The following is a 21394-nucleotide window of genomic DNA, read 5'->3' as shown; positions in this document are numbered from 1 at the left end:
GTTATGTTTCCCACGACACTCTTGAATAAAATGCCACTTCCTCAGGAACAGCCAGAAATATCGATGCTAATTTTTCCTGTGCTCAGGGAAAGCAGGAGTGCTCCCACTGCAGCAGGCTGTGAGGCGCTCCAGCACCATGATGTCATCCTCATTTGCACTGCCAGGGGATGAGCTCATGGGGCGGGGCCTGGCGGGCTGCAGCTGGGCCCGCTCTGCACTTGCCATGAGGTGATGTGTGTCCTCCTCACTCTCCTCTGCTTCCCGCGCCGTCCACCCACTGCTTGCCTGCACCAAACAAGACACCGTGAGATGAATTATTTAAAACCTGAAGCAAACTCCTGCAAAGTAAAACCAGACATCAGAAGGAACCACAGGGGGAGATGAGCAAACTGTACATTTTGACTACTTTGTTTGATTTTTAAGAACCACTGTTGTCATCAGGGAAAGACTTTTCTGCTATTTCTTTTAGCTTCACCTCCTTGGTCTGAGGGGGCGGTATCCAGCCCCCTTTCTGCCTTAAGCAACAGCTTGATCGATGACTGAATGAGTACTGGTTCTTCACTGATTGTAGATCTGGTCCTGTTCTACATGACTATGGGAAGGGAGAAATATGTCAGCTGTTTTTCACATTTTCATCATCAGATGTGTTACGACTCTATTTACATTCTTGATACTCCTTGATATACCTGTCAGTGTAGGTATTGGTTTTCAAGTCCTATAGCCTAGATCAGAATCCTACATGGACATATTATTTAGCTTAATGACAGTGAGAATACTGTCATCTCTCCAGGCCTCAATTTCTTTATCTGAGAAATGGGGGTAATAATAATAATAACGCTTAGATCAAAAGATTCTTACAGCACCCAGTGCACATTGCATGGTAACTACTAAGCAGGGTGCCTGGGTTTTAGAATGGATGATACTCAACAAACAGGTTGTTGTTATATGTTCTATCAAGTCAGCTCACAGCTGACCCTCCAGTGGGTTTTCAGAGGCATCAGTCACATCAGAGGAGGTTACCTGTCTTTCTCCTGAGGAGCAGCTGGTACATTCATATCTCATGCCTTTGGGTTGGCAATGTTGTTCCTTACCCATTTCCCCAGTAGAGCCCCCTTCCCAGTAATCTTACTGATGCTACTATTCATTTAATAAATATGGAGATTTTCAATATATACTGAAATAGAATCCTATACTGAGCTTTCCATGTAACCATCACCCTGCTTTAGCAATTATTTAATATTCAGCAACTTGGTTTCTTCTTCTCCCCACCCTTTATTAAGGTGGAATACTTAAGAGATACTCTCAGCCATGGTACATAAACACTTGCATACATATCTCTAACAGAAAGGATTTTCTTTTTAATTTAACCAAAGCTTTAAAAAAAATCCCAAACTGTTATCTAATATCCAGTCCATCTTCAAGTTTCCTCAGTGGCTTAAAAATGCTTTTTTAATACCCCTTTTAAAAAAAAAATCACCAAAAATATTCTTAAATACATAGTTTTTAAAAAAAGAGATATTTCAAAAAAAAAACAAAAAAAAAGACATTTCGACAGGTGGAGCGCTCTGGGTGGGGAGGGGGGATGGATGACATCCTGTGGGGCCCCGGGCGGGCAGGTGACCCTGACCCTGGCTGCGGGGGGGCTGGGGGAGAGGCTGGAAGCATGAAGTACGCGCTGTACCAGCTCGGAGGGCCACAGCTCCGAGTATTCCAAACCAACTTCTTCATCCAGCTGGTGCAGCCTGGCACAGCTCAGCCCGACGACACTGTGCAGTTCCGGATCCCGCTGGAGATGACCAGGGTGGACCTCAGAAACTACCTGCAGAGCATCTACCAGGTGCCGGTGGCAGCGAGGAGGCGGGTGCAGCACAGTTTCAACAGGAAACGAGATCACAGAAACGTGAGGGTGAAAAAGCCAGACTACAAGGTCGCCTATGTCCAGCTGGCTCATGGACAGACCTTCACCTTCCCAGACCTCAGACCCCAGAGTTGTCACCAAGGAGGACCTACAGGAGCAGTTCATAAAGGAGGAGCGGCAGAAGCAGAGCCAGGACATCCCCACACACACCCCGGATGTGGCGGTGTCCCCGTCTGGTTTGGCCTGTGATATTGCCACCAGGCAGAACCAGCCCCAGGCTCCAGTAAAACAACAGAAAGAAAGAAAAAAAAAAGACAGGTTTCTAAATCTGTCACACAAGTCCTTGCAATTTTTTGAGGTGAACTTCAGGCTGATTAAAAAGCACGTATGTATGCAGTAGAGAAAAAACTCCAGTGGCTAATTTGTCTTTCAGTGAGATGGATTAACACAGTGACTTCAGCGGTGGGTTCAAGTGTGTCCAAGATGATGAGGACGGCACAGGTTAGGACAGGATTCAGGTCTGATGTTCATGGGTCCCTCAAAGGCATACTCAACTGATGGCATCTACCAACAGTCTACCTTTTATCAGTTGATACTCTGGATGATTTGTTTTAAAGTAAGTGATTTGGTATGATTAGGGTAATTAACAGACATGCATTAGTTTTCCAGTCATTCATTTTCTATCAGTGATTCACTTAGTCAATATTTTGATATCGTCGTCTTCTAAACCTATGATTTTTAAATCTTAGTTAAACCTTCACTTTGTGCATAAACAAGATCTTAATTTATTGATTCTCTCCTTGCATATTCATTAGCTTGTTTCATCATTAGTGTGTATAAATCACTACACACATTAGAAATGTGTTTATAAAAACATACTTTCTTGATTAATATCCACATTTAATTTTGGGAAAACTCTTTTTATCCCTTTGAAGAACAAGATCTTGGAGGCTATAGATGTGTTTAGGAAGCATATTAACAATAATTCCCCAGGAATATATGAGTTATATCCATGAAAGTTTGTATACACTCTTTTTTTCATAAGATACATCATTTCTCATTTGATCACTGAACATAAGTTCCCAGGAAGACGTCATATTCCTCTTGGACAAGTCAAGGTCATATGGTCTAGCCAAATTATTGACCTAGCACTAGCTCCTTCATCTTCCCCTCCCTGCACCAATACCTTCGAGACCCCGACTGTGTTAGACAATTCGGCATTCTCTTCAGGCTTTTTCTCCCCACGCTACTCCACATATCTGAGGTAGGGTTGCCAGATTTAGTGAATAAAAACATTGAATGTCCAGTTAAATTTGAATTTCAATAAATGGAAAATTAATTCTTACTGTTGTTGTCAAGTGCCATTGAGTCAAGTATGACTCCTAGTGACCCTGTAAACAAACAGATCTAAACCATGTCCTGTCCTGCACTGTCCTTATCATCTCTGATACACTCGATCCCATTGCAGCAGCCACTGTGTCAGTTCAAAATAAACATGAGATAAATCATTGCTAGGTGCAGTAAAGTCAGTTCTGACTTATGTTGACTCCATGTACAACAGAAGAACACACTGCTCAGTCATCCTTGCATAGTGGCGCGTTGGGGGTGGGATGGGCATTGTATATCAATGAAAGAATTTGACTTTCCAAAGAGAAGAGCGAACTGGAGGGGGGAGTGGTGTGGCAGGGAGAAAAATGCAACAATGAATGAGTGGAAATCCAAAATCTCTTTAAATGTGCATTAAAATTAATAAAAAGCTGTCAAGAAGCTGCACTGCAATCCCGAAGTTGCGCAGTTCGATTCCACCAGATGCACCTCTGGATAAGGAGGAGCAAACTCCTCCTGTGCCAGTCGGATCCAATTGGATGACACATTAAGTCAAATAAATTTAAAACAAAAACAAACCACTTTTGCTGTATTTGAGCCCATTGTTAAAAATCACTGTGTTGGTAAATCTCATTGAGAGCCATCCTCTTTTTTGCCGACCTTCACTTTACCAAGCATGAAGTGTCCAACATCTATGACACGAAGTCTCCTCACCCTTGCTGCTAAGGAGTATTCTGGCTGCACTTCTTCTAATGCTAGTTTATTTGTTCTTCTGGCAATCAGTGGCATATTTAATACTCTTCACCAACACCACAGTTCATCTCTTGGAGTTGTGGTGGTCTAGTGGGTAAAGAGTTGCACTGCCTAGCAAAAGGCAGTTCAAATCCACCAGCTGCTCCAAGGGATATGATGAGCAATCTCCTTCCATGAGATTTACAGCCTGTGAAAACCTACTGAAAAATCCACAATGAGTCAATTCCAGCATGATGGCACATACCAACACTTCATCTTTGGTCTTCCTTTTTCATTGTCTAACTTTCACATGTGTAAGAAGTTATTAAAAGTTCCAGGGCTTCGATTAGGTACACCTTACTCCTTAAAGTGACATTTTTGCTTTTTGACACTTTAGAAAAGATCTGTTACAGCATCTTTGTACAATGTGGCGCATCATTTGATTTCTTGATTGCTGTTTCCACTGGGATTGATTATGGATCCAGTATGAATTCCAATTCTTAAAAATGTCAATCTTTTCTGAGTTTATCATGATGTTGTTTATTGGTCCAATTGTAAAAATTTATCTCTCTCTTAGATTGAAGAATATTCTATATTGAAGGCTGTAGTTTTTGATCTTCCTAAATAAGTAATCTTCACATTGAACAGGCCAAGTTGTGTCATATGCATATTGCAGATTGTTGATGAGTTTCTTCCAATCCAGATGCTATGTGCTGCTATATATATACTAGTTACTTATATCTATATAGACTATATTATTTGCACAGCATGAAAATTTTTCGTGAAAACATTAAACAATGATGCACACTTTTCCTGACTTTAAGCCACCCAATATTTAGGTTCTACATGAGCACAGTTAAATATTCTGGAATTTCTTTTCTTCTGTGTGTTAGCCGTAGTTTGTCATGATTCACACACTCCAGTGCCTTTCCATAGTCAATAAAGTGTAGTAGGTGTCTTTCTAGAACTATCTACTTTCAGCCAAGTTCCATCTGGCATGAGTAACTATGTGTTCCTCATCCACATTTTCTGAACCAGCCTGAATTACACATGATATACTTGAAATCTACTTGCCGCTTACCTGAAATTCAGATGTGACTGGTAGTTCTGTCTTTTATCTGGTAACACTCCTTATGCTTCAGAGCCAAACTTTTCTTCCAGAAAGCCTTTCCCCGATGATCTGCCACTCTGCTACCGTAGCACTTTTAAGGGCCTTATGCTAAAATGCATAAGCACTCCAACATTGCACAGTTCTTCTTCTGTGTCTCTTCATCACTATGTAAGCCCTTGAGTACAAATGCCATGTCTTATTCCTAAAGTTCAAGGATTTAGTGTTGCTGCCTACACTCTCCCTTCCCTTCCTAGGGCTCAGTAATCACCACACCATCACAGCATTTTTTCACCAATAGCACTGACCTCAGATTCCTTCTCAGAGTTACCCTCCCGGACCAGTGCTAAGTCAGTGGAGTTGATATTTGAAACCAAATCTCAGTTGCCAACATTATATGCATCTTTCTACTTCCCTTGTAAGGGAGTCCTGGAGGCTTAATTGCTCTGTCAAACCAAAGGAATGCTGTTCAAATCCATCAGCTCCTCCACAGGAGAAAGATGGGCAGTCTCCTTCCATGCAGGTTACTGCACTGAAAACCCACTGGAGGGTCAGCTATGAATTGGTTCTAACTTGAAAGTACACAGAAACATCACCACTCTCTTTGGTACTCTTCTAGTAGAACCATTCAGTTCTACCCTCAAGGGCAGCCCCTCTCACTCTGTGAAAACTACACTAACCTTAGGCAGGTAGGATTCAGAGCAAAGTAGGGTCTTACCCTTTAATTTTTACTTCTTCGTTTCCTTTATCTAAATTGTTCTTGTTGTTATGTGCCATTGTGTCAGAACCAACTCATAGCTGACACGCTCCAGGAGCTTTTCCAAGATACTTTTCCATAGATCCGCTAGTGAACTCACACTGTGTTTTGGGTTGGCAACGCAGCTCTTTCCCCTAAGCAACAGAATTCCCTTATGTAAATATGGATAGCCTCTGTGCAGAGTTACGAGTTGCTCACAATGTACCAGACACTAATTGGTAATGAAAATAAAGGGAGGAACTGGAGAGCATTATGCTAAGTGAACTCAGTCCCATAAGGACAAATACTGTCTAAGGTCAATTAATGTAGAAATAGCAAGAAAGATAACTAGTAAAACGGGGGTGAGGATCCAAGGGGGAGTAGGGTAGGAGCAGAAGTGTGAGGATGGGCAGGAGTGTAATTATAGGGTCATACAATTTGATGGGTAGAGGGAGGGGTTGGTAAAGGAAATGGGAAGGATCCGGTGTGAAAAACAGTATATATGAATTTTGTAAGTAAGCCAGTGTAAAATACAAGTTTTATTTAAAAAAATTTTTTTAAAAAACCCAGTCTTTGGAAAAGCTGTGGAATACGGTTCTACTCAGATACATGAGAGGTTTCCAGGAGCTGGAGTTAACTCAACAGCAATAGGCTACTGAGTGAGGCTTATATTGATCATGGATAAAACCAGCCAAGAAGAATGTATAAAAATTAAATTAGAAGAGGGTCTAGTCCAGTATCTTGGGAGAAGCCGTTTTGTTGTTGGTGTTAGGTACCATAGAGTAGCCCATGAATCACAGTAAGTCTACAAAAAACATACTAGAAACTTTACATGATTTCTGATATGCTTTAACCTATTATTTTAGTGACTATCAGTACATTTTGTTGAGGGACTTCTTTTATTTCTCTGACTTTTTTTAGTATGATGTCTTTTTCCAATGACTGGCCCCTCCTGATAACATGTTGTAAGTAAGTGAGATGATGTTTCACCAGCCTTGCCTTTAAGGAACCCCCTGATTCCACTCCCTCCAAGACAGATTGCTTTGTTCTGTTAGTAGTCATGGAATGTCCAATACTTTGCCACCCACTCCAGCTCAAAGGTAACAATTCTTCTTCATTCATCCATATGCATTGTTCAACTTTCAAATGCATTTGAAGCAGTTAAAAATGTGACCTTTTTTATAAGTCATATTTTTCTTAAGTGCATCTAAACAAAAAGATAATTGAGTCAGTCCAAACCCAGTGACCATATGGAAAAGAATTACAACTAATTGTTATTGATTAACTCCAGTTCATAGGGACCTCTATGTTCAGCAAAAATGTGCTTCATAGATAGACTTCTTTTTCAGAAATAGATCATAAAGCCACATAAAGCCTTTTTTCCACTTTTATGTAGACTGTAATCACCAGTGTGCTAATAGCCACTTGTATTAACTGCACATTGAAGGACATAATCACTCATGTGACCTTTGAATGTTTTTATAAATTGAAATATTTTGTTTATTATAGAAACGATCCTTGATTCCCTAAAAAATATATTAACCCCTTACTGACTACTTCCTACATATTTTTAGCAGCACAACACACTGCAGACTGCCACCATAGCTTCTTACCTCCTGTATATTTTATCAAAGTTTGTTAAGGACAAATTCAGTACAGTGGGTAGAGCCCCTTGAGTTGCAGGGAAGGAAAAAAAAAAGAAAATTCCAACAGTGTAAGATAATTATTATGATGATATTATTAAAATAATTTCCTTCTAAGAATCTTCGAAGCAGCACTATTTTTATATAGTTGCATAACACAACATATGTTCATCATCTAGTGCCACCTAAAAGAAGAATTTGTAAGTGTAAAAGCTAATGAGTAAGTGAGTCACTACCAAAAAAAACATTTCCCTGATGAATAACTAAATAATGAAGATAAATAGCTTTCAAAATTTTAGAATAGACAAGTCTATATTAAACAATTTTTTGGTTTAACCAGTGTTTTCAATTCAAATAGTTAGAACTTATATTTGAGAAGTACTCTAGGTCAAGACTCTTCAGAACTTTTTTCCATTAATAGTATAGAAGAATTTTGAAAGTGATGAACAGCTCTGTTTATTGGTGCATTATTCCCAATAGCAAAGAGATGGAAGCATTCTGAGGGCCTATCAACAAATGGATAGAAAAACTATGGTACATTTGCACAATGGAGTATTACACAACATCAAAAACAATGAACTCGCAAAACATTATACAACATGGGGGAGCCTCGAGGACATTATGCTAAGTGAAATATCTCAATCACAAATAGAAAAACACTGCGTAACACTGCTGTTATGAAATATGTCAGACATTGCAAAGAAAATAAGGGAAATTGGGGAGGGAATAGGAAAAGATAATGAATACTGCATTAGTACAGATGAGGAGAAGAACTAACTCAAAAGAATCTATGATGAGGCACTATATATATGACAGCAATCTAGAACAAGAAATGCATTGCTGGGTGGAGGGGGAGGGAGGAAGAAAGTGTGCAGCAATGAAAAAAATAACATACATTTTTAAAAAAGGAGACTCTACTATGGTGGGAAAAATTTCAATCAATTAAAATAAAGAATTTTGAAAGTGATGTAGTGTCTTACACATTTTGAGGCTGACATCTAAAATTTCTCTTTGTAGGCTTAAATAGTTGCAAAGCATACAATTGGCATATCAGTTAAGAAACCTGAATGGATGGATGGATGATTGGATGAATGGATAGACAGATAAAGTCACAATGTTTTACAAATATAATTTACTAACATTGATCCATCATATTGTGCAACCATCACCACCAACTAGCTGTTTCCAAAAATTTTTTTATTCCTATAAAGAGAAGCTCTAAGCAATGATTTCATCATCCCTTCTCTTCCTGCTCCTGGAAGTCACTAATGAAAGGTGTCTCTATGCATTTGCCTATTTTAGAGATTTCATAAAAGTTGGGTCATACAATATTTGTCCTCTCAGACTCACTGTCTTCTTGTAACATATTTTTATCAGTGTTTATCAATTTGTATATTCTAACATTCCTTTTATAAAGTGTCCAATGGAATGTACATGCCATTGAGGTTTGAAATGCACCATCATCTCCTTATCACTTTCTTAACTATTCTTTTTTTGGGCGGTGGGGGGTGGGGTGGGGTAAAGCTTTACTGAGCACATCAGTTTTTCCCTCAGCAATTTTTTTAGCATTTTTTAAAATTTTCTACTAGTTTATTTACAAAATTCTAATACATTGTTTTTAAAAATAAATTCTTTCACTCACCAAACCACTTTTTACACAGAACTTTCTCTTAATGTAATTCTCCTTGTTGTCAAATTGGAACTTATTCATAGCTGACCCTCCACTGGGTTTATGAGGCTGCAAATCACATAGGAGGAGATTTAGAACTTTTTATAGTCATCTTACCATGTTGCTGTTATTATATGCTCTCAAGGCAGAACCGACTCTAGTTGACCCTCCAGCAGGCTTTCAAAGAATTGAAATTGTACAGAATGAGATTGCCCAGCTTTCTCTCTTAGAGCAGCTGGTGGATTTGAACCATCTGCTGTAATTTTTACAAGAAAAATTTAAATGTAAATAGACTACGTTTCCTGTGGCCATGTGATCTGGAGTGCTAATATTGATTTCTAGTAAAAGTTACAAAAATGATTACTAGTACACATTTTATCAGCATATTAAAAATTTCATATTAATTTGATTGCAGTAACATTTTATTAAAATCTTTTTACTGAAACAAGAGAGCTTTTAAAAAATACACTTATCCATGTTATATAGTGTTTTACAAGTGTATTGTTTCAGTGCTGCATAATATTCCATTATGTGGATGTACCACAGTGTTTCTATCCATTTATTTGTTGACAAACACTTAGGCTGCTTCCATCTCTTATGCTGAGTGAATCACTCAGTCACAAAAGGACAAATACTACATAACATTGCTGCTATAAAAATAGGACACAGGGGAGGGGAGAGCGGGAGAAAAAAATTGATGGATAATCAACACTACATTGGAATAAGAGAAGGTAAGGACTATCTGAAAGACTTGATAATGGGACGTATGATATATATGATATATGACAACAATCAGGAACAGGACATCTATTACAAAGTTAATTGGAGGAGGGACAGGGAGGAAAATCTGTATTAACGAATGAATAAAATTTATTCTTTCTGTAAACTTTCTCTAAAATCACAATAAAAAATAAAGATACACTTATATATTAATATTGTCTGTTTCTTGAGTGAGGCATTGTTTAGCATCAATCTTATTCCATTTTTTAATGTAAACAACAAAGGAAACTTGTTCACATAAGCACATAGTTCAGAACGGAAGGAATAAACAGTGTTTGAGCAATTAACTGTTTCAAAGAAATAGACACCAAACTTCATATAGTATTATGTCACTAAATACTTCATGACAGCTGATAAAATAGATACCCCTCCTTTTTTTTCATTTTTTACAGCAGCAATAGTCTTTATTGTTGGCTACAGAGAGAAATAGAAATTCTCACCACTAAGCTGTAAGCAGCATCCTGATAGATAGTAAAGAGATTGAGATTGTTAACAGTTTTAATTTGCTTGGCTCCACAATCAACACTCTTGGCACCAGCAGCCAGGAAATTAAAAGACTAATTTAAAAAAAAAAAAAGACTAACTGATCAATTAAAAGACTAATTAATTAGATTGGGGAAAGTCTGATGTCAGAGACCTCTCCAAAGTACTGAGGAGACTAAGGTGTGCCTGATGCAGGCCATGGTCTTTTCAGTCACTTACTATGCATCAGAGAGCTGAACAATGACTAGGGATGATAGAAGAAGAGTTGATGCCTTGGAGCTGTGGTCTTGGAGTACTGAATATACCATGGACTGCTAAGAGGACAAACAGGTTCATCCTGGAGAGGGTGAAGTCAGGCAGCTCCTTGGAAGCAAAGATTCTGAAGCTTCATCTGACATACTTTGGACATGTTGCAAGGAAACCAGTCCTTAGGGACATCATGCTTGGGAGGGTGGATGGATAGCACAGGAGAGGAAGATTCAGTGACTGGAATATTGGCTGTGGTTGTATCAGAGAGAGTGAGATGGGCACAGGCTAGAGCAGGGTTTAGAGCTCTTGTAGATAGGGTCACTGTGAGTGACTGTGCAGGTGACTCAACAGCACATAACAACAACAGAAAGAAAAGGGAAATATGACAGCTTCTGATTTCAGGGAGGTGTTCTGAGTCTTCATAAACCCTGAAGGTGAAATAGAAACCTTTTGTGCCCTTTTTATAGGTGAGAAAACATTTAAATAAAGAGAAGCTCAGCACATAAAGCATAAATGACACAACCAAATGTCTTTGCCAATTCTTGGCTTTCAGTTAGGATATCTGAGATACCTGGGCACATTGTTATTGTTGTGTACCATGAAGTCAGAACCAGTTCATAGATGACCCTCCAGTAGGCTTTCAGAGACATTATATCTCATGAGAAGAGATTGCCTATCTTTCTCCCATGGAGCGGCTGATGGATTTGAACATTGTGCCTTTGGGTTGGCAGCCACTGACACCAGAGCTCTCTACTGAGGCATGAGTATCTATATATTCTTTTCCTATGTACAAGGAACCTCTGATCTTTTTCCAGAGCCTGTTTTCTTAATACATGAACCCCTGAAGAAACATCTTTGACTAAATATTTGTGAATGAACATAAGTTTTTACTTGTTATTAAAACCAAAATCTATAAATCCAGCATCATGATAGATGGTGAAGAGATTTTAATTAAAAATTTAAAAATTTTAATGAAACCCGTATGCAACTTCTAATGCGAGATGTCTGTGGCCACTTACTAACACATGTCCAGCTTTCCAGTTCTTTCCCAATTCTCTGCTTTCATTTAGCATGCAGGGGACTCAACTCAGAATTGCTGCTGTTGAATCAGAACAAAGGCAATAAACCGCATGGGAGGAGATTGCACTCATCTCTCTCCCAAGGGGCTGGATTTAAACTGCCCCCACTTCAACTGGCAGCACAATTCCCTACCAGCTAGTCCGTCAGAGTGCCATTCAGGCATGAACATCTGTGTATAGTCTCTTCATGTTTACAGGAACCTCAGCCTCCCTCCTCTGTTTCTTTACATCCTCCATATCATTCCAAAGTGACTTTTTAACAAGGCTGATCATTTGATAGGTAGTTCTGGTGGCCTGGTGGCGAGGAGCTGTGCTGCCATACCACGGCATTCGGTTCAAATCCACCAGCTGCTCCATGAGAAGGATGGGCACTCTCCTCCCATGTGATTAACGGCCTCTGAAACCCCAATGGAAGGTCAGCTATGGATCAGTTCCCATTCGACAGCACACAACAACAGTGACAAAAGAAGGGTGAGGGCTGCTTAATGTAATGGTGCTCCTGGGGGTTGTACCGCTCAGCAGGCCAAGCTGATGAGCCATTCAGAACGAGTCTTTGTCCCTGGCCTACGGGCATCTGATGCTTGGGAGGCTGGCTAACTGATTTCACTAACACCTTGGCTGATTGGCTGAATGACAGAGACTGATGGGAGTATCCACCAGGCTGATTAATATTCTGAATGGCTGGTTTGCTGGCTGCAGGAGCCAGGGAGCTGTGGAAACATGAATCTTTTTGTTGTTTTCCACTTCAGCATTGAAGGGAAGGAGAAAAATTTCTGTTGGCCCATCCACTAATCTCCAAGATTCATCTCAAAGGTGACAGTGGTAGGTCTTGCAAAGAAAATGAAGGCACAGGCAGCAAGGCCCTTACCTCCCACATTCCTCCCTTAGGGATTAAATGCTGAATTACTGAAATGGAACGTTCTGGATTAATGCAACAAATGGTTCTTAGAAGAAGTGCTTGTGATGGACAATTGACTGGTACAAAAGCTAGGCTTGGAAATGTCCCTCCTACTTTAGCATTCCCTATATGCAAACATTTACAAGAAGAAAGTTCAGAAGTTCTGTCATTACTTGCGTGACTTGGCTATGAAACTTTGGGAAAAGCTTAGAAAAAGGAAGAAAGCAGAAGAAGCAACTCAAGGGCTAACAGTCAAGGGGACTGACTTCTGGTGGGAGTGGGGCAGAGAAGTTTCAGTCTGTTCACACAGGGACTTCTCAACTTCAGAGCAAATCTGGATGATGGGGAAGTTTTCAGTGAAAGGCAGCCTCAATGTCCTGGGAAAACCATGGCCTTTTAATTTAGAGGAAAAGAGATCAACTCAAATGCCAAGCCTGGCTTTGCCATTAATCACTGTGTGACCTTGGACAAGGTCTTAGAGTGGCATAAACATTTACACTTGATTGGAAACCTAATATTGGGAGTTTAGACACACCCACAGCATGGAAGGAAAATTTGCTGATTTGTTTCTGTAAAGATTACAGTCAATAAAACTCTGTGGAGTAGTTCTGTTCTTGACGCCATGAGTTGGAATTAATGCAATGGCAGGCTTGTTTTGATTTTTACTTTGGGCAAACTAGTGTTTCTTTACTTTGTTGTTTTTATGTGCTGCTGAGTCACCTACAAGTCATAGAGACTCTATGTATAGCAGCTCTAAACCCTGTCCTGTCCTGAGCCAGTCTCACTGTTTCCAGCATACCTACCCTCAAGACTCCACTTACTGTGTCAGTCCATCTTATCCAGGTCTCCTGCACTGTCCCTTCACCCTCCGATGCATGATGTTTTTCTCCAAGGACCAGTCCCTCCTAGCCACATGCCCAAAGTATGTGAGACGGAATTTCAAAATCCTAGCCTCCAAGGAAAAACTGTCTTCTTGGCAGTCCATGGACTGAGTTCATAGACTCTTCTCCAGGACTACAACACGAAAGCATCGATTCTTCTTCAGTCATCATTAGTTATTGTCCAGCTATATGATGCTAGCAAGTAATTGTGAATAACATGGCCTGGATTAATCCCTCCTTAGTCCCTAGACTGCCATCTTTGCTTTTCATTACTCTGAAGAGGTCCCTGACAGCAGATTTTCCCAGTGCAATTTGTCTTTTGATTTTCTGGCTGCTGGTGCCAAAAGTGTTGATTGTAGAGACGGGCAAGCTGTAATTCTTTAACAACTCAATCCCTTCTCCATCTATCATAGTGCTGCCAATTGGCCCAGTGGTAAAACATCTTTGTATTCTTGATGTTGAGCTTCAATCCATAGTCATGGTATTTCTGTAATGATGAAATGAGAGTATATGTTTAAAATTCCAAAACTATAGACTGTGTTCCATCTTTTATCTCCTTCCATTTCAAGTCAGCTAAGTGGCCTCCTAAAATCACACAGTTGGTTCAGTAGAAACCAATCCAAGTGGAAGATCAACTCAATTCCCCAAAGTATAACCTGTTCATTCTCATGTACTCAGTAACCTGCTTCTGCCAGCTTCAACATGACCCACTTTCTCCCTGCCCTCAACTCCTAAACACTTCATAAAAACACAATGATTTGTAACATCACACAAGATCAACATTTGCACAGGGATAAAACTCAGAAGGCAAGAAGGAGAGGATAGAAGGATAAGTGGAAAGAAGAACCACGGACAGAAAGTGAGAAAAGTGCTAGCAGAACGTAGAGATTGCATTCAATGTCATAAAGTGTATATGAATGAGATTGAACAGAATACCAATCTGCTCTATGAACTTTCACTCAAATTACAATAGGAAGGTTGGGGGGGTAATAAAGAATATTGGTAAGGATACATCTTTTAAACTAAATACCCATGAACTGGCTGAATTCATTGTAGAAAAGAAGATGCCCCCAAAGCTTAGTGAGAATAAGAGACCTTCTGAGTATACATTAAAGTCCCCAAATCTGCTCTTCACAAGTGGTAGGTTTTTGTTCCAGTTTCTTAAAGCTTTGTTATAATTAACCTATGTCAGATTTTAAAGAGAGTAGCCTTGTCACTATGGCCAAATAATTAATAGTTATTTGTGTACTGATCACTGGGTTGATAACTTTCTGGTAGCATCCTCTGAAAGTCTGGTGAATAGTCCAGCTACATGGACATTAATCTTTGAACAATAACCAAGATGTCAGTAAATAATGGCTTCTTCTGTTGATATGTTATATATGAGTAAATTCTTTGTTATCTTACTGAAATCAGCAAAAATTCCTTGTTATCTAGTCCAAAAATACTACAATGCCTACAGTCTACAGGAGAAATACTAAGATACTGAAGCACACAAAGAGGCAAGAGTTGTGGCTCCTGTCTATAGAAAGCTTGTAGTTGAGGAGAAAAAGAGATGTATATGTATAGGGGAAATGAAAACTCAAAATTGTGCAGAACCTGTATCAGGAAGACGTGTCACAGTAACACTAAGTATCAAAGTCAACGGCTTAAAATTATAGTTTATTATTATTGTGAGGAATGTATTCATATAATTTACCATATAAGCATTAATATTATTAGTTTTATTGTACTTTAGGTGAACATTTACATAGCAAATTAGCTTCTTATTCAAAAAATTATACATTATTTGTTCTTTATGTTGGTTGCTTTCCCCACCATATTTCAACACTCTCCACATTTCCTCTCTGTCTTTCCCATTTGCATCCTCCCAGTTTTCTTGCCCTTCCTTGCCGTCTCATCTTTGTTTTGGAGCATACTTTGTCTCTTTGATATCATTTACTAGTTTATTCTATGATGCATATTCTTCATAGGTGTTACTGTTTCTTTCACAAGCTCGTCTATTACTTAACTGAAAAGTGACTTTCTGGATCATCTTCATTCCCAGTTTGAAAGGATGATAGTCTCAAAGGTTCCTCCAGTGTCTATCAGTGCAGGAACTATGGTCTTTCTTATGAATTTTATTTTGTTCTATATTTTTCTCCCTTTCTGAAACCTTCTGTTGTATCCCTGGTTAGAGAAGTTAGTACTCATAGTTGCAGACCATCTAGTTCTCCTGATCTCAGATGAAAGAAGCCTGTGTTTGATGGGAGCATTAATCCTAAGGTCTAATTGTTTCCTTGAGTCTTTGTTTTCCTGCACTCTCTTTTGCTCCAGATGAGAGGAGACCAATAGTTATATCTTTATGGCAGTTTGCTCAACAGTTGAAAAAGATGTTACCTGAATCAATGGTCCTGAGTCTTCAAACTCAGTTAAGTCAACCTCAAATAGGTTTAGATATGTCTAGGAAGTATCTATGGGTATAAGAAGAAACATGAATGAGAGCATATAGGTATGTATATACAAATTCTCATTCTCACAAATTATTCCTATATGTGCACATACATATTCCCATAAGCCCTCACAAATATGTAACCACTCACAATTTTTTATTTACTGTTGCAGAACAGTACATTTATTGTTGCTGTTGTTGTGTACCATAGAGTTTGAACCGATTGATAGCTCAATTCCAGCGGGTTTTCAGAGGCAGTTAATCACACAGGCGAAGATTGCCCATCCTTCTCCCACAGAGCAGCTGGTGGCTTCAAACCATGTACTTTCAGGATTATAGCATGGCTTCTTACTAATAGGCCACGAGAGTTCCAAAATTTACCATTGTTATTGTTAGGTGACATTAATCAAATATGACTCATCACAACCCTATAAACAACAGACCTGCACCCTGTCCTAGCCTGTTCTGTTCTCAGCATCTCTGACACTCTTGAGCTCATTGCTGCAGTAACTGTCAATCTGTCTCATTGGGAGGCTTCCGCTCTTTTGCTAACCTTTAATCTTTCCAAGCACCATGTCCCTTTCCAAGGAAGAGTCTCTCCAAGAAACCTGGCCAAAGGATGAGAGGCAAAACTGCCATCCTTGCCTCTAAGGAACACTTTGGCTGCACTTTTATTCTTTTGGCACACCATGAGATACTAAGTATTCTTCTCCAGCACCACAACTCAAAGGCATCAGTTTTTCTTCTGTCATCCTTATTTATTGTCCAGGTCTTAGATGTGTGCCAAGTGATTGAAAAACCGGGGCCTGAATCATGTATACCTTAGTCTTCAAACTAACATCATTGCTCTTAGATATTTTGGAGAGGTCCCTGATAGCAGACTTGCACAATGCAATATATCTCCTAATCTCCTGACTGCTGATACCAAGGTTGTTGATTGTTGATAAATCACTGATAGCCTCAATCCTTTTCCCCTCTATCATAATGTATTCTCTTGGCCCCGTGGAGAGGACCTTTGTTTTAATGATGTTCAGATGTAATCTATACTGATGGCTGTACTTCATGATCTTCTGCAGCAAGCATTTCAAGTCCTCTACTTTGAGCAAGAAAGGTTTAACTTCTACATACCACAGGCTATTGATGTCTTCCTCTGATCCTAATACCACATGCCTCTTCGTAGAGTCCCCTTTATGAACTATTTCATCAGCATTCAGTTTGAATAGGTGTAGAAAAAAGCTATATTTCTGATGCACACTCTTCCTGATTTTAAACCAAGTGTTTCCTTGCTCTGTTCAGAAAACGGCTTCTCGATCTATGCATAGATTTCTCATTTGCACAATTAAGTGCCTAGTATTCCCATTCTTCTAAACGTTAGCCATAATTTGTTATGATCCACACAGTCAAATGCCTTTGCATAGTAAATAAAACAGAAATAGCCATTCTTCTGATATTCTCTGCTTTCAGCCAGGATCCATCTGGCATTCACAATGTTGTTGTTGCTGTGTACCGTCGAGTCAGAACCAACCCCGAGTTGAGCCTCCAGCAGGTTTTTAGAATCAGTAGTTGTCTTTTATTTTTGTGGGTTCAGCCTCCAGAGAGGTGTGGCCTTTGTGCTAACAGAGTAACTCTCTACATAAAGGGCCTCTAGAGCTAGATCATATGATATTTTTATTTCTGGCTTTTTGAGAAGGTGACACACCATTTTCCATACTGGTCATACAGTTTTAAAGTCCTTCCAGCAGGGTTCCAGTCTGGCCAGTATTTTTTGCTTTCTGGTTTTGATCAGTGATGATTTTGTATATGTAACTGCAGTCTTCAATATGGATTGAAGCTCAGTATCAAGAAAACAAAGATTTTCACCACTGGGCCAATTGGCAGCATCAGTATGGATGGTGAAGAGATTGAGATAGTTAACAGTTTTCGTTTACTTAGTTCCACAGTCAACACTCTTGGTAATAGCAGCCAGGAAATCAAGAGACAAATTGCATTGGGAAAGTCAGCTGTGAGGGACCTCTCAAGATTACTGAAGTGCAATGACATCAGGCAGGAGATTAAGGTGCACCTGATCCAGGCCATAGTCTTTGCAATTACGTGCTATGCATTGGAGAGTTGGACAGTGAATAGGAATTATAGAAAGAGAATTGATGCCTTTGAGCTGTGGTGCTGGAGAAGAGTGTTGAATATATCATGGACTGCTAGGAAAACAGACAGGTTTGTCCTGGAGAGGGTGAAGCCAGAATGTTCTCTGGAGTCAAGGATTCTGAAGCTTCGTCTGACGTACTTTGGGCATGTTGCAAGGAGGGACTGGTCCTTGGAGAGGGACATCATGTTTGGGAGAGTGGAGGGATGGCGCAGGAGAGGAAGTCCCTCGGTGAGATCGATCGATTCTGTGAGTGGAGTGGTGGGAATGAATGTTTTTGAGACAACGAGGTTGACACAGGGTAGGACTCTTGTACGTAGGGTCACTATGAGTCGCAAATGACTCGATGGCACATAACAACAATAAGCTAATATGTCATTGTAGTTTTGATTTGCACTCCTCTAGATTGACACACAGTGGGGAGCTCTGGTGGCCTAGTGGCGAGAAGCTGCGATACAGTCCTGAAGCTATTCCGGGGGAGAAAGATGGGCTATCTCCTCCCGTGTAGTTAACTTCCTCAGAGACTCAGTGGAGGGTCAGCTGTGGGTCAGGTCCAACCCTGGTACACGACAACAACAGAGTACAACAACACAGTAACTGTAACAGTGGGCTTAAGTGTGTCAGAGGTGGTGAGGATGGCACAGGACAGGGCACGGTTCTAATCCATTGTCCATAGGGTTGTTGAAAATCCCAGTTAACTCATTGGCACATAGCAACAGCAGTGGTAAAGGATGCTAAGCAGTTCTTGTTAGCCATCTTCTTTTGGTGAAGTGTCCATCATGTCCTTGACCATTTTACATTGGATTGTCTTTTGTTTTTGCGATGTTGATGTTTTCTATATATTTAGAGATTAGATCCTTGTTAAATAATGTCATTACCATATCTTTTTACCAAGTTTGTTAGTTCTCTTTTTATTCTTTTCATAATGTCTCTAAACTAGTTCATCATTAGTAGGTTCCATTTATCTTGTTTATCTTCTGTGTATGCATTTATAATTAGGTTTAATATGTATTTAAATTGGGACCAGTGGTTTTATCTATAGATAAATTTTCTTCCAAGAACTTGGGGTTTTAAAAAAAATTTAAGTTTAATGTTTAGTTTTTTGATCCACTTTCCGTTTGGTAGTGTGTTTTTTTCCCCTTTATATGAAGAATGTTGTTGATTGCCATGAAGTCGAGCATGACTCATAGTGACCCTATAAACAAAAGACCTTAAGCCTTAACTATTGTTGTTTCTCAGTTCATAGAGTTTCCAAAGGCATATTGTTTAGGAAGTGGATGCCACTCCTGAAAGTATAAATACTTTTTTTAATAGTAAGTATAAATCCTGTTTCATTTTTTCCACAATTGAAGTCCGGTTTTGTTAGCACTATTTGTTAGAGACGATCGCTTTACCATAGAATAGACTTTGACCTGTTGGCTCTTATTATTCTTATGTACAATTCAGTGATACCAGGTTGTTAAACAACACTATTATTCATGTCTCCTAAGCAATAAGTCCCTTTTACCTCCACCCTTCCACTCACCCTGATAATCACTAATTTAGTCTGTATATACTTGGGTATTCTAAATACTTCATTAAGTGGAATCATAAAATCTTTGTCCTTTCACAACTGACTGATTTCACTCAGGATGATATTTTCAAGTTTCATTTCTTTACCAGGACTTCATTTCTCTTTATGGCTGAGTAATATTCCATTGTATGTATATATTAAATCCTATTTCTTCATTAATCTACTCATGAGCATTTAGGCTCTTTCTACCTCTTGGCTATTTTGAACCAATATTCAAAATGAACAATAGTGTTCTAGTACCTTTTTTATGTTCCTGTGTTTTCATTCTTTGCAGAATAAAGATGAAGCCTTGGAAACTCTGCTATTTTTACCCTGCATGGTGATCTGAACCATATGAGTCAGAATCAACTCCACAGCAAAGCATTAGGGGTTTGGTTTTGTCCCCATGGTACATCTACCCAGGAATGGATTTGTTTGGTCCTGAGGATAAAAACTCTTGGGTTTATCTTTTGGAGGAACTGTCAAACCATTTCCTACAGCTGCTGAACCGTTTTGAATTCCCACCAACACTGGGTAGGAATAGAGGATTCAATTTGTCTACATTCTTAACAATACTTGTTTTGCCTTTTAATCATCGCTTTGCTAGTTAGTGGATGATAAGAGATAACCATTGAGGGTTTTCTTTCTATTTCTCTAATGACATTGAGCATCTTATTATACAGGCTTATTTGTATTTCTTCTTTGGTAAAATAGCCATTCAAGTATTTTTCCTAGTTTGTTTTTTTTTTTACTGTGTTGCCTTTTGTTGCTAATGTTGTAGAAGTTCTTTATATATTTTAGATAAAATTTTATCAGATATATAAATCCCAAAAATGTTCTCCCTCTTCTTTGGTAAAATAGCCATTCAAGTATTTTTCCTTTTTTTTTTTTTTTTTTACTGTGTTGCCTTTTGTTGCTAATGTTGTAGAAGTTCTTTATATATTTTAGATAAAATTTTATCAGATATATAAATCCCAAAAATGTTCTCCCAATCCATTGGGTTATTACTTTACTTCCTTGATAGCAACCTGTGATGATGAGAAGTTTTTAATGTGATAAAATCCCATTTATCTCTTTTAACTTTCGTTAATCCTGTGTAAGAATTAATTGCTAATATAGAGATTTTGACCACAGTTGTCAAGGGTAGCTCCATCAGTTGCCATGACATAGTCTACAAAGACAATGTTCTGTATCATATTTAGCTAAGTAGCAACTGAGGTTTTAAAGACTTGTAATTGATCTTCTAAGATACAGTTATACGTCTCTTCTCGTCTAAAGCAAAGAAGAGTTAAAAAATAAAAGACTAAAGAAAATAATCCAGAGGACTAATGGACCATGCAGATCACCGCTTCCACTACCTTACGACCACAAGAAGTAAATGATGCATGGTTACCACTACCAACTGCTCTGATCAGGATCACAATAGAAATTCCTGAACAGAGTTGGAGAGGCGAGAAGATAAAAAACTAAATTACAAACTATAAAAAAGACCAGGGCTTCTTGTGATAAAGACACGCGAAACCCATTGTAGACTGTGGCTCTTAGATACCCTTCAAACTCAGTCGACTTCTGGGAGTCAATTTTCAGCCAAACCATTGGTTTTTAAAGTGCATAATGACACTAGAAACATAAATGTCAGTACATTTAACCATATGAGCCCCAAAGGACAGAATTTTCTAAAACATATTTAGAAATTGCGTGCAGTATGGAGCAGGAAAGGAGGACAAAAGTAAGTGGAGAATGCAGAGAGAAAGGAGGAAGAGAGCTGGTGCATTAAACAGATTTAACTATCATCACAACCTAAAATGTGGATCAGTTGTTGAATGGAA

At 39.0% G+C, this 21394-nt stretch overlaps 1 protein-coding gene and 1 pseudogene across 1 annotated transcript in view; both read left to right on the top strand.

The window, feature by feature from the left end:
* ZNF704 (zinc finger protein 704) overlaps window positions 1-21394 on the top strand; it is a 225224-nt gene that overhangs the window by 115288 nt on the left and 88542 nt on the right. The window lies entirely within an intron of this gene.
* On the top strand, window positions 1583-2107 carry LOC102843722 (annotated as a pseudogene).

The sequence above is a fragment of the Elephantulus edwardii genome, unplaced genomic scaffold, assembly GCF_000299155.1.
Source record: "Elephantulus edwardii isolate Elephantulus edwardi_28Jun2011 unplaced genomic scaffold, EleEdw1.0 scaffold00008, whole genome shotgun sequence".
Lineage (NCBI taxonomy): Eukaryota > Metazoa > Chordata > Mammalia > Macroscelidea > Macroscelididae > Elephantulus > Elephantulus edwardii.
Note: the sequence above shows the minus strand (reverse complement) of the source record. Positions and strands in the feature narration are given on the sequence as shown.